The 14,100-nt window shown below is 45.8% G+C and overlaps 1 long non-coding RNA gene across 1 annotated transcript; it reads left to right on the top strand.

Annotated features, from left to right (window-relative positions):
- The first annotated feature begins 7,270 nt into the window (after positions 1-7,270).
- Positions 7,271-8,497, top strand: LOC138756437 (uncharacterized). The gene is made up of 2 exons (XR_011353069.1): positions 7,271-7,517; positions 8,249-8,497. It is a non-coding gene; the product is annotated as an uncharacterized lncRNA (long non-coding RNA).
- The last annotated feature ends 5,603 nt before the right edge of the window (positions 8,498-14,100 follow it).

Genomic DNA, 14,100 nt, shown 5'->3' with positions numbered 1-14,100 from the left:
GAGACAGGGAAAAGGAATTATGACCACCCATTTTAACAACATGGAATTATCACTGTAAGGGATAGTATAGACAGGAGGGACTGAAAGGTCATGGTCAACATTTAACACCAGCATCAAGCACAACTAAAGTCACAGCCCAGTGATAATTCAGTACATTGGAAGAATTGAGGGAATGTTTGTCACAGTCTATTCCAGATTTATGATTTTGCAAAGAGAGAACCATTATGACAGCTGAAGAGAAAGCAGCTTTTTGATACAGCTCTTGTGGCCATCCATTTTTGTGGAATTCAGAGTCAAGCATGCTCTGTGACTGACTGGGCCTTTTTGGTGGATTGACCTGTGCTAGGAGGGTCTTTTTTTTTGGAAGCAAACTGCTTCATTTAGATTGTAACCATCAATGGAGGTCACTTGGAGAGACGGCTTCATTTTAAGTCTGATTGGCAGTGAAGTTACTGGTGCCAGGGTCTTGAAAGCTCCATCGAGGCTGTCCATTTCGAATATGGCCTAAAAGGACCAGGAGTGTTATGACCACAGCCCGCGTGGATGGACATTTCTTCAAAGGCAACGCAAGAAGAATTCGTGAATCTGTAGCAGCCACAAATCCAGTCTTCCCATCAGTTCAACATTAATTCTGGTGCGGGTCGGTGGTTGAACTGGAAGTGACGTCAGCGGTGAATTTAGAAGACTGAACTTTGAAGTAACTTTCTGCATTTTGGCAACATGCATGCACGCAGAGCTGGGGATAGATTTAATGATAAACAGTGTTTAAAAGTTAATACTATAGTTTAAGAGTTAGAAATAAAATTAGTGTTTTAAAATTAAACACTATCTGGTTCATTGTCCATTGCTACTCGTTACGTGTGGTTCATAATAAAGGGAAAGAGAGAGAAGAAGAATGAACTGAAGGAAGAGCTGGGGGGGTCAAAGATGGGGGTTTAACAAAAATCAGAGAAGTTTAGTTTGATGCAATCCTGTTGGAGGGTACCCAGAAAGAAGATGAGGTGTTATTCCACCAATTTGTGAGTGGTCTTAGTCTGGCAGTGCATGAGAACATGAAGCAAAGGAATGGGGTGTGGAATTGAAATGGGAGGCCACTGGGAGATCCATGTTATTGCTGCTGACAGAGCTGAGGTGGTCAACTAAATGATCTCCCAATCTCGGCCCTGTCTCCCCGATGCAGAAAAGATCACAAGGGATCACTAGTTGACCCCTGCAGATTCCCGTGTGTTGCTTCACTTGGAAGGACTCTTTGGGGCCCAAAATAGAGATGGAGGAGGTGTTTGCACAAGTGGTGCATCTCCTGTAGTCAGTGGTTGGTGACAAGGCAATGATTGGTAGGGATGAGGGAGTCATGGAGTGAGTGGTCCCTGAGTAAGGTGGAGAATTATGTGTCTGGTGATGGTAGAGAAGACTATGTTGGACATGGCGACTGGTGGGGTGGTATGCGAGGACAAGGGGAATCAATTTCTTGATGCGCTTGGGGCCAGAGGGAGCAAGATAAGATGTGCAGGAAATGGAGAATATGCAGATGAGGGCCAAGTTGATGGTGGTAAAAGGGAAGGAACGTTGTTGGAAGAAGAAGGACATCTCTAATGATCTGGCATGGAAGACCTCATTCTGGGAGCAGATGGGACAGAAGCCCCTTTCATACTTGCATCCCAGTAAATCAGCCATTCAGTGTCCCGGGATAGGAATGGGGGTTTGGCCTTTCACACTGGACCACTCCTAACTGGAACACTAAACCCTTTCACACTTGCAAGGGTCTATCCCTGGCGTTTGACTGTTCTACCTTTAATCAGAAGTGCCTGCAATGTAATTGCCCATTTCACACTTGCCTGATCTCAACGCAGATGCCGGGGATTGTACTAGGGCTCAAGGCCAGCAATCCCTAACGTGAGATGACCCAATCTGATGCCGGCGTTGAGCAGATTTTGCTTTGACACTTGGCACTTTAAAGGTGTTCGATTCCTGGGATCACTGGCAAGTGTGAAAAGGGCTTGAGATGCAGGAATTGAGAGAAAGGAATGGAATCCTTACAGGAGACAGAGAGGGTTGGGTCATAACCTTGGAGATGCGAATGGGACAGAGACAGGGAACAAAATAATTCTGGGCTTGTGGGATGCAGAACACCAACCCCTGAAAAACTGAAATAAAAGATGTTTGAAAAACTAAGCAAATAAGGTAGTGTCCATGAAAAGCAGGAACTAACATCACGTCCATAAATAATATCATTACTAATTGGAAAGGCTGGTTATCTGAAATTATTGAACTTCATATTCTTCTAAAGCACCTGAATACACGGGACGACAAAGAATTTGCTTCCAGAAAAAACTTGGGTGCATTTTATGGATTTTGGGCTCCTAATCACATAAATCACCTTAACATTTTCTGATCAGAACCTGCTTTTTCAGTTGTTTGTGATTTCCTGTCATATTTTAAGTCTACTTTAGTTGCCCATTCAGAGCCAGCTCTTCAGCGCTTGACGTCCTGCTTTGCGGAAACTGCCAAAATGTTTGGCCTGGAAGTCAGCCTGAAGAAAACTGAGGTCCTCCATCAGCCAGCTCCCCACCATGACTACCAGCCCCCCCACATCTCCATCGGGCACACAAAACTCAAAACGGTCAACCAGTTTACCTATCTCGGCTGCACCATTTCATCAGATGCAAGGATCGACAATGAGATAGACAACAGACTCGCCAAGGCAAATAGCGCCTTTGGAAGACTACACAAAAGAGTCTGGAAAAACAACCAACTGAAAAACCTCACAAAGATAAGCGTATACAGAGCCGTTGTCATACCCACACTCCTGTTCGGCTCCGAATCATGGGTCCTCTACCGGCACCACCTACGGCTCCTAGAACGCTTCCACCAGCGTTGTCTCCGCTCCATCCTCAACATCCATTGGAGCGCTTTCATCCCTAACGTCGAAGTACTCGAGATGGCAGAGGTCGACAGCATCGAGTCCACGCTGCTGAAGATCCAGCTGCGCTGGATGGGTCACGTCTCCAGAATGGAGGACCATCGCCTTCCCAAGATCCTGTTATATGGCGAGCTCTCCACTGGCCACCGTGACAGAGGTGCACCAAAGAAAAGGTACAAGGACTGCCTAAAGAAATCTCTTGGTGCCTGCCACATTGACCACCGCCAGTGGGCTGATAACGCCTCAAACCGTGCATCTTGGCGCCTCACAGTTTGGCGGGCAGCAACCTCCTTTGAAGAAGACCGCAGAGCCCACCTCACTGACAAAAGGCAAAGGAGGAAAAACCCAACACCCAACCCCAACTAACCAATTTTCCCCTGCAACCGCTGCAACCGTGTCTGCCTGTCCCGCATCGGACTTGTCAGCCACAAACGAGCCTGCAGCTGACGTGGACTTTTTACCCCCTCCATAAATCTTCGTCCGCGAAGCCAAGCCAAAGATTCAAGAAGAAGAAAGAAGAAAGAAGATTAAGTCTACTTCAAGCAAAGCCATGAATTGCAACATGTCGTTGAAAATTCATTTCCTGCCTTCGCCCTTGGATGTCCTCCAGGCTGATCTTGGTGCCGTCAGTGATGGACGCGGTGAAAGGTTTCACCGGAACCTTGCCACCATGGAAAAGCAGGATTCAGGGCAACTGGAATCCATCACTGCCGGCCGACTATTGTTGGACACGAACACAGGATGCCGATTACAAACGAAAATCAGCGGTGAAACATTTTTAGGTCAGTTGAACGAACACAAAGTGTCAGAATTATTACTCAATGCTAAATTCAATCAAAGTTAATTCCTACATGATACAGCAAATCTGAAATTATCTTTTGTGTTCATCTTGAAGTTATCGGTCATAATCCCCTTTTTTTCTGAAAGCCATCCTTTTGGGAAAAAATGTTGTCCAGTAATATCAAAGTTGATACAACTTTGAGAAAACTCAGGACCCTTGAGATTTTAATTACATTTACTCAAATTTTCTGAGAGTGGGCAAGGACACAAGTTTCACGCCCGCTTTCGCACCTAGTACTCGCCTTCAGGGTCGGATAACTAAGTGGTAATACAATGGCAGGATCCACAGAGAGGTAATTAGTTTACAACCCAGCACAATCTCATGCCTGTCTTTAAACAGCTTGGGAATTAAAGGCGTCACTGGGAATAGTGTGCACAGCAGAGATTAAAGCACCATTACATTGTGATCTTGTTTCTTTTTTTTAAATCTTTTGTTCGCACCTTTAAGCACAGATTTTATGTCCTTGGATAACAGCTTCTATTTCTCTCACAGTAGTAATCATTTGTTTTACAGTCAAGAAGCTAATGGTCACCTGAGAGTTTCCGGGAGATATCAAGGGTAAGGTTTTTTTTGTTTTTGTTTTTTTTTTAACTCAGAGTTGTGGGTGCCTGAAAGGCCTTGCCAGGGATGGTGGTGGATGCTAACACATTTGGAGCATTTAAGAGACTCTGAGACAGAGACAGACATGGATGAAAGAAAAATAGAGGTAGGGAAGTTTTAGTGGGTTTTTTTGGTTAGAATATATAGGTCAGCACAACATCAAGGAACAAAGGGCCTGTGCTGTGCTACAATGTTCTATGTCCTGACAACCTTCCCCCTGCACACAAATCTCTCTCACTGATAAGACCTTTGTCATCCTTTCCCCCACGTATATCTCTGTAGATTCTCTTTCCTGCATCCAACAAGGTCCTTCGAGCCTATTGTCTATTTCCGAGAATTCTTTCCAAACCCTGGATCTCGGAAGGCTTCTCTCTGGCACCCCTGCTTTTGGGAACTTACTTACTTCCATCCATTCCCACTCCCCCACTCCCCCACTCCCCCACTCCCCCACTTCAGCCAGGCAGCCATGCCATTCGTGCCCCCCCCCCCAAGTGCCCAGCCCATTCTCCCTTTCTTTCAACTCAAGTAGCAGATCCCAGCACGTTTTGTCACTCACCCCAGCAGGCAGCAGCAGCGACAAACATGAGGATATGGGGAACGGTCATGGTGTCCTGCATACGTGGGGAGCGAGAGGCGTCAAGTAGGGGGAAAAAAAAATCAAACCACCCTGTCAGAGGTTTGGCGTTAAATCTTCCGTATCTGGGTCAGAGAGAGGGCTCGTATATGAATCCGTCAGCAGCCCAACCTGTGAGACAGGTAGAGAGTGGAGTCTGATTTCTAAATTCTTTGTTCTGCTTGTTTTGGACACTCTATTTCACCACCTACCTTTTCTGAATACTCTCTAATATAGGCACTGACAGAAAACTGTAATAAAACAAGACGCCTTTCAAGTTAACGAAACCCAGGTGGGACAAACCACAACTATTTAAGCAACATTTCTCAGTTCAGGAAACAACCTGAGGAAAGCTACTGAACAAAATATTGATGAGCTTTAACAATAAGTTGTTCAATAAACAGTGTAGTTTATAGAGCAAAGTTAAAGATACATAACCAACGTTTCAGGCTTGAGGCCTTCACCAAGGTGTGAACAAAATGTGAGCAGGCACCTGAACAAAATGGTGGGGGAGGAGCACAGTCCCACAGGCAAGAGGTAATAGGTGGATAGAAGAAGGGCACAGCAGCAAGCACGGGGAGGAGGGGGGGGTGGATGGTTCGAGGAATGGAGAGGGAAGGAGGTGGAGAAGTGGAGATGACAAAGGGCAAAGAAAAGGAGGGAGAATGGAGGGTAGGCTAGCAGAAGCCAGAGAAGTCATCCAGTTGCAGAGTGCCCAGACAGAAAATAAAGTCCTGTTCTTCACTTTACAGGTGGTCTTGGTGGGACTAAAACGAGACCATGGACAGACATTTGAGTGGGGCATGGAATTGAAGTGGCTGGCCACTACCAGTCACTGACACAGATACAGTGAAGGTGCTTAGCCAAGAGTTCTCTCTGATGTAGAGAAGGCCACAAAGAGAGCACCAGATGCAGTGGTTAACTCCCAGAGATATACAAGTGTTGCTTCGCTTGAATGGACTGATTGGGGACTGGCTGAGGGAGGAGGTGTGGGCACTTCTTGCATCCACAGGGGGAAGGTGTCAAAGTGGGAGGGGGGTTGTGATTGGTAAGGGGGGGAATCATGGAGGGACTAGTCCCTACCAATGGCAGAAAGGGGAAGATGTGTCCAGTGGTGAGATTCATGTGGCTTTGATGGAAATTACAGAGGATAATGTGTTGGATGTGGGAGTGGTAGGTAAGGACAAGGGGAATTCTGTGTTTGCTATGTCTGGGGGCAGGAGAAGATAATCAGGAAATGGATGAGATGTGGGTGAGGGCTGAGTAATAGAAAGCACATGGTCTGTTTAACCATTCAAGTCCCTTACGTGTCCATGAACCTGAGGAACACAGCTTCTGCCTGGCCAGAAGTTGATTAATAGGGGATTCATGGTTTCAATGTATTAAAAAGTTTTAAAAGTGGTTAAAGCCAGTGGTTCTCAACCTTTTCCCCCCCCCTCCCCCCACTCATATACTAACAACCCTCCCCCCAGAGTACCTATGGCATAGGATGTCAGCCATGCTCTGTGGTTAGTAAGGGATTACTTAATGTGCTATGTGAATTTCCCTTTGTGAAACACATCTAATTGCTAAATGGATGGAATCTCTCTGCAGGTTGGCTCAACTTCAGCTTCGCTTCTAGTCCTTATAAAATAAATTTAAAAACAGTACCAAGAAAAAGACAAAGTGAGGTAGTGTCTATTGTTCATTCAAGAATCCGATGGCGGAAGGAAAGAAACTATCCTTGTGCTACTGAGGTCTCCTGTACTTTTTTCCCCCCAGTGGTAGCAGAGTGAAGAAGGCATGCCCTGGGTGGTGGTGGGGGGGGGGCCTTGAGGAGAGGGGCTGCTTTCTTAAGACACTGTCTCATGTAGATGATCTCGATAGAGTGAAAATTGGTGCCCATGATGGCGCTGGCCGAGTTAACAACCCTCTGGGTTTGTCTTTTCTTGTCCTGAGCGTTGTCACTTCTGTACCAGACCGTGATGCAGCCAGCCAGAATGGTCTCCATGGAACACCTGTAGAAGATTCCTAGAGTCCTTGGTGTCATATTGAATCCCCTGAAGCGCCTTACAAAGTATAGGCGTTGACGAGCTTCAACGTCTACGAGGAATGCGGCGATCCACAGATGTGGCGTGCTGAAGACTCGCTGTTCCAAGGAAAAGTGAGCAAGGATTAATGATTAAAGCTGCTCAACAAAGCATTTCTGAGAGGATGTTATTGAAGCTTGGCTCCCATCCAAGATGGTCCCATCAGCTGATTCCAGTTCCTTGGGAAACTCACACTGAGCCAACTTCCTTCTCCATGTCAATCTTTAACTAACTGGCAAGCTGCTTCAAAAGGAAGAATTCATCGAGCAGGACATGAAACAACTGAAAAATAGCTTGTTCATGCGTGACAGGCAGACCAATGACCAGAGCCAGAAATAACACAGCTCACAGTCCCATCCAGGACAGGCATTCTTCACTCTACGAATCTACGAAGAAGAATTCTTTCCAACACAATGAAAGCCCTGATCCTGATTCTTGGTCTTCTGTTACTACCTGCAAACCTCCAGTTGGTGGGTGAGTTCACTTCAGTTTCTGCGATTCTCTTCGACAAGGAATAGTTTTGTTTTAGTTCTGTTTGTTGGCCCAAGTAAAACTGGGGAAGTTACCTTCTCTGACAGTTGAGTAGGTGAAGGAACTAGAACTGAGGAAAGTAGGTGGGGATCTTCAATACTCCAAAGACCAATTCTCCATCCCATTCCCTTGCTGTTATGCACTGCCAGACCACGGTAATACATTTCTTCCTTCTTATGGACGCTGCAAGACCAGCTGAGTTCCTCCAGCATTTCTGTGCATTTTAAATCAAGACAAAGGACAATTATCATGTTATCAGCTCAGCTCACTGAGCAAACAAAAAATGCTATGATTTGTGCATAGCATTTATAGTGAGCTGGGGAGGAAAGTTTAGGGGAGACATCAGGGGTACTTTTTTTAGAAAAAAAAGTGGTGATGCCTGGAATGCCTTGCCAGGATTGATGATGGAGGCTGAAATATTAGGGGCGTTAGACATGCACGAGGATGAAAGAAAAATAAAGGGTTACGAGGTTGGAAGGGTTTCACATTTTTTGGGTGGAAATATATAGTTCAGCACAACATTGTGGGGCCAAAGGGCCTGTACAGTGCTGTTATATTCAATGTAAGTTCAGTGGCTGTGGAAGAAACTTAAGTAAATGTGACTGATTTCCCCCCCCCCCCACCCCCGAAGTTGAACAATTCCTGAATTAATTTGTTGACCTTGGGATTTTTAGATTCGAGGACCATAACCTGCAAGTACCTCAAAGGGACGTGCAGTACTCTCCCTTGTGCGCCGGACTACAATGAAGGGAAAAGATTGTGTGATGATGGGACTGATTGCTGTTATCTGTAAACTGCACATGATACACGGTAGGGGCTCAGCTCTGAGCAACAGTTCACTGAGTGGCCTCCAACTCCTTCCAAATGTGCCCCCGATACTTGAACAATGGGAGAGATTAAGAAATTAAACTCCAATGACTGAGCCAAGCTGTGTCCTTTCTTTTTTTTCCTGCTTGTAGCACAATATTTGTGGGACCTCTGGCATGGGGAATCTAGAGTAATATGTCAATTAACTTCCTCAGAAAAGTGAAGAGTCTGGTGGGATGGGGAGACATGGTCTTCTTTCTGACTAGAATTACCACCCAATCTTTCATCTACTCCATCTCTGTCTTTCATTACCTTTTTGATAGCCGTATTCATACCAGGAGGGCAATACAAAATTGGAAGAACAACATCTCACCTTCCATCTGGGCAATCTCCAACCTGATGTCATTAACATTGACTTCTCCAGTTTGCATTAAAACCCATGCTCTTTGTCCACCTGTCACCTTTCCCCCAGCTCTCTCTCTTTTCAGAGCCAAAATCAGTTCTCACCTTATATTCAATTAACACCTTTTGTTGGTCTGGACGCCTTCCCCCAACTCCCCCCCCCCCCCACCCTCGTCAGTCTTTATTCCGATACCTTTCTGTTCTTTGCTTATTCTTTGAGGAAGATAGGTTACAAGATTATGAGAGGCATAGACAGGGTGGACAGCCAGTACCCCTTTCCCAGGGCAGGATCAGCAAACACCAGAGGACAAAGATAAAGGAGGGAAGTTTTGGGGAGGCATCAGGGGTAAGTTTTTTTTTAAAATATATACACAGGGTTGTGGGTGCCTGCAATGCCTTGCCTGGGATGATGGTGGAGGCTGAAACATTCAGGACATTTAAGAGAATATTAGACAAACGTCGAAGTACTCGAGATGGCAGAGGTCGACAGCATCGAGTCCACGCTGGATGGGTCACGTCTCCAGAATGGAGGACCATCGCCTTCCCAAGATCGTGTTATATTGCGAGCTCTCCACTGGCCACCGTGACAGAGATGCACCAAAGAAAAGGTACAAGGACTGCCTAAAGAAATCTCTTGGTGCCTGCCACATTGACCACCGCCAGTGGGCTGATAACGCCTCAAACCGTGCATCTTGGCGCCTCACAGTTTGGCGGGCAGCAACCTCCTTTGAAGAAGACCGCAGAGCCCACCTCACTGACAAAAGGCAAAGGAGGAAAAACCCAACACCCAACCCCAACCAACCAATTTTCCCCTGCAACCGCTGCAACCGTGTCTGCCTGTCCCGCATCGGACTTGTCAGCCACAAACGAGCCTGCAGCTGACGTGGACTTTTACCCCCTCCATAAATCTTCATCCGCGAAGCCAAGCCAAAGAACAGACAAACACATGGATGAAAGAAAAAAGAGGGTTAAAGGGTAGGGAGGGTTCTTTTTTTTAAAAAAAAAGGAATGTATGGGTCAGTAGAACATCGAGGGCCAAAGGACCTGTACTGCGCTGTATGTTCTAAAAACTCAGGTCCAAAATGTCACTTCCTATGGATGTTGTGAGACTGCCTGAGTTCCTCCAGCATTTCTGTGTGTTCATACCATACCATGACCCTGCCCCATATCCACTGTCCTTTCTATAGCTCCTTCTCTCTCACACATTGTCTTCTTCTCTTTCCTCTGGTTTCCTCTTTGGTTTGCATTCCTTGATTTCTTTCCTCCCCTGCAAGTGTCTCAAGATCCAAGTTTTCTTGCATTGTCACGTAATAATGCATCAAGGACCCCCACTACCCAGGCCATGCTACCACCAGGTACAGGAGCTTGAAGACCAGCACCCGGTGGCACAGGGACAGCTTCTTCCCCTCTGCTGTCAGATTCCTGACTGGACAATGAACCACAGACACGACCTCACTTTATCCTATTTTCTTGCTTTATTTATTTATTTTGAAATGTAATTTATAGTAATGATGCACCCAAAAAACTATCTAATACTGTGACATGTTCATGACAATAAATTCTGATTCCGTACCTTATTTTCCTTTCTTTCCCATTTATTTTTACCAGACATCTGACCTTCATTCCTAATCTCTTCTAGCTTATTGCTACACAATATTAATGGGTACCATCTTCAAATTCACCATTAACTTGTAGAGGAACAAAATGATCTGAGTAGCAGAGAGATGGTATTCACCATCAGGGCCTGTGGTAATTCTGCCTCGCCCGCAGGAAAAAAATCTCAGGGTTTTATGCATTGTCATGTATGTACTCAGACAATAAATCTGAATAGGACCATCTTCAACACCACAGCTAACTGGGGGAAAAAAAAGATAAAGAACAAAATGTCAGTGTGGGTTTAAAGGAAGATCTCAGATAAATGACTTACCCCTGGAGGTTTCTTCAGTACATGCAGTTCGATGGTTACTCAGCGACTCAGCTGCCAGACCACTCACATTGTTAAAATGGACCCAAGGTTGCTTGAAAGCAAACACAAATATAGCTGCATAAACAAAGCTTCCCATCTCTTTGCAAAGCATGAGAACACAGTTACAGCAAGAAGCTCTTCCACAAGCTGCTAGTCCCACTCCAAGCCAGCCAGTCTCCCTCGTGGTTTAAAAAATTTACATTTATACATTCTAACCTCTAGAAAATTTGAACAGACTGCTCCATGTAAGTGAATATACTTCTTAGGATTAATTAATCAGGGTTCTCCCCCTTACCCGGAGGCTAACAGATGTTTATGGTCTTAGCCAAATATTCAACTTCGCTGAATTATTAAAACATACCATATTATCTGCAATAATATTTTGGTTAGTACTTTAAAATTTACAATCACAACATCAAGGTACAGAATGTGGAGAGGTTCAATCGATGCATCAACCAACCTCCAATCCATTTCATGGATTGGCTCCAAAGTTTATTATGATCATCTGACTGTACACATGCAATCTATCAATACAGCACATCTCCAGACCATGGTGCATGTACAAAAATATACAATATGCAGTACATAAAGATCACATAAATACAGTAATCAAAATAAATATTTGGGATCATTTACATGGTTTTAGGATTCTGTTCATCAATCTCACAGCCTGGGGTGGGGGGGGGGGGGAAAGAAGCAACTCCCCAGCCAGTCAGTCCTGATTTTGATGATGCCTCCGTATTGAGTTGAAGATACTGCGCACTGGATGGTAGGAGTCTTCTATAATTGCTATTTGGACAACCTCCTCCCAGAGGAGGTCTTTATTCCCCCCCAAAACAGTGTGCAAAGTCAAAGTAAGGCACTGTCTTTGGTTCCTTGATCATTCAGAAATCTGATGGTAGAGGAGAAGAAGCTGTCCTTATCCCACCGAGTACTCATCTTTAGGCTCCTGTACCTTTTCCCCCAATGGTTGCAGAGTGAAGAGTGAAGAGGGCATGGCCTGGGTGGTGGGTCTCTTAGAGCATAGAGGCCGTCTCATGTAGATGTTCTCTATGGAGTGAAATCTGGTGCCCTGTGTCACATTTGTGGCCCAAAATGTGAAGTTAATAAAACATTAAACACAAGTTTATCAGGTAAACTTCTCTGTGGCTTTTATTCTCTCGTTTCCTTTGTTCTCCTGCTTGTGTTCTTATCCCTCTCTCATACCACGTGACTTCCGGTATATCTCATACATATTCATTATCATGACATCCCTCCTTTAATCAGAAATAAACTTTACCTTCACTTACCAATATCCCTCAGAAACATACAAACATCGTAACTAATGGTAATACAATAACTCAACTACATAAAATTTACTTCCTACAGCACTCATACATGCACTTTATGATATAAGATTAAAATACTGTCCCAAAGTTCTTATTAAAACTATGGCACAAAGTCTTCGTATCGTTTGGGCACTTTCCGGTTTCGTTTCGGCCTGCCTGCGATATTGTCGTCGCTTCTCAATTGTTCACTCTCGGCGTCGGAAATACTGCTCACCACGGCTTCGGGTGTTTCTGGCGCTCTAGTCACTTCATCAGGAGTGCTGGTAACTGCCTCTGGAACATCATCAGGTCTCTCAGTTTCAGCATCTCGTATTGGCCTTTCAACCTCTTCGCTCGATGTATCTCTGGACTGGTACCTTTTTACACTTGATACATTTCTCTTATACAGGACTCCAGTCGGAGACTTGACTATCACCATACTGCCACTTCTGGATACGACAGTATAAGGTTGATGGTAATAAGGTGTGTCTAGCTTACCACCAGTTTCATGCCTTCCACTTCACACCTCTTTCTTTGGCTTGGCTTCGCGGATGAAGATTTATGGAGGGGGTAAAAAGTCCACGTCAACTGCAGGCTCGTTTGTGGCTGACAAGTCCGATGCGGGACAGGCAGACACGGTTGCAGCGGTTGCAGGGGAAAATTGGTTGGTTGGTGTTGGGTTTTTCCTGCCTTTTGTCAGTGAGGTGGGCTCTGCGGTCTTCTTCAAAGGAGGTTGCTGCCCGCCAAACTGTGAGGCGCCAAGATGCACGGTTTGAGGCGTTATCAGCCCACTGGCGGTGGTCAATGTGGCAGGCACCAAGAGATTTCTTTAGGCAGTCCTTGTACCTTTTCTTTGGTGCACCTCTGTCACGGTGGCCAGTGGAGAGCTCGCCATATAACACGATCTTGGGAAGGAGATGGTCCTCCATTCTGGAGACGTGACCCATCCAGCGCAGCTGGATCTTCAGCAGCGTGGACTCGATGCTGTCGACCTCTGCCATCTCAAGTACTTCGACGTTAGGGATGAAAGCGCTCCAATGGATGTTGAGGATGGAGCGGAGACAACGCTGGTGGAAGCGTTCTAGGAGCCGTAGGTGGTGCCGGTAGAGGACCCATGATTCGGAGCCGAACAGGAGTGTGGGTATGACAACGGCTCTGTATATGCTTATCTTTGTGAGGTTTTTCAGTTGGTTGTTTTTCCAGACTCTTTTGTGTAGTCTTCCAAAGGCGCTATTTGCCTTGGCGAGTCTGTTGTCTATCTCATTGTCGATCCTTGCATCTGATGAAATGGTGCAGCCGAGATAGGTAAACTGGTTGACCGTTTTGAGTTTTGTGTGCCCGATGGAGATGTGGGGGGGCTGGTAGTCATGGTGGGGAGCTGGCTGATGGAGGACCTCAGTTTTCTTCAGGCTGACTTCCAGGCCAAACATTTTGGCAGTTTCCGCAAAGCAGGACGTCAAGCGCTGAAGAGCTGGCTCTGAATGGGCAACTAAAGCGGCATCGTCTGCAAAGAGTAGTTCACGGACAAGTTTCTCTTGTGTCTTGGTGTGAGCTTGCAGGCGCCTCAGATTGAAGAGACTGCCATCCGTGCGGTACCGGATGTAAACAGCGTCTTCATTGTTGGGGTCTTTCATGGCTTGGTTCAGCATCATGCTGAAGAAGATTGAAAAGAGGGTTGGTGCGAGAACACAGCCTTGCTTCACGCCATTGTTAATGGAGAAGGGTTCAGAGAGCTCATTGCTGTATCTGACCTGACCTTGTTGGTTTACGTGCAGTTGGATAATCATGTTGAGGAACTCGAAAACCTTCCGACAGGCCTCTCGGACCGAATCATGTCCATGCGACTCCCCCTTCAAAACAAGCATCACATCACCCTCATCAGTATCTATGCTCCAACCCTCCAGGCGGAACCAGCAGAAAAGGACAAGTTCTACACCAACCTGCGCAACCTCATCCAATGCACCCCTACAGCCGACAAGGTTGTCATCCTGGGCAACTTCAACGCTCGTGTCGGCAAAGACTCAGAAACCTGGCCAGGAATCCT

This window comes from Narcine bancroftii, chromosome 3 (assembly GCF_036971445.1).
Source record: "Narcine bancroftii isolate sNarBan1 chromosome 3, sNarBan1.hap1, whole genome shotgun sequence".
In the NCBI taxonomy this organism is placed as follows: Eukaryota; Metazoa; Chordata; class Chondrichthyes; order Torpediniformes; family Narcinidae; genus Narcine; species Narcine bancroftii.
Note: the sequence above shows the minus strand (reverse complement) of the source record. Positions and strands in the feature narration are given on the sequence as shown.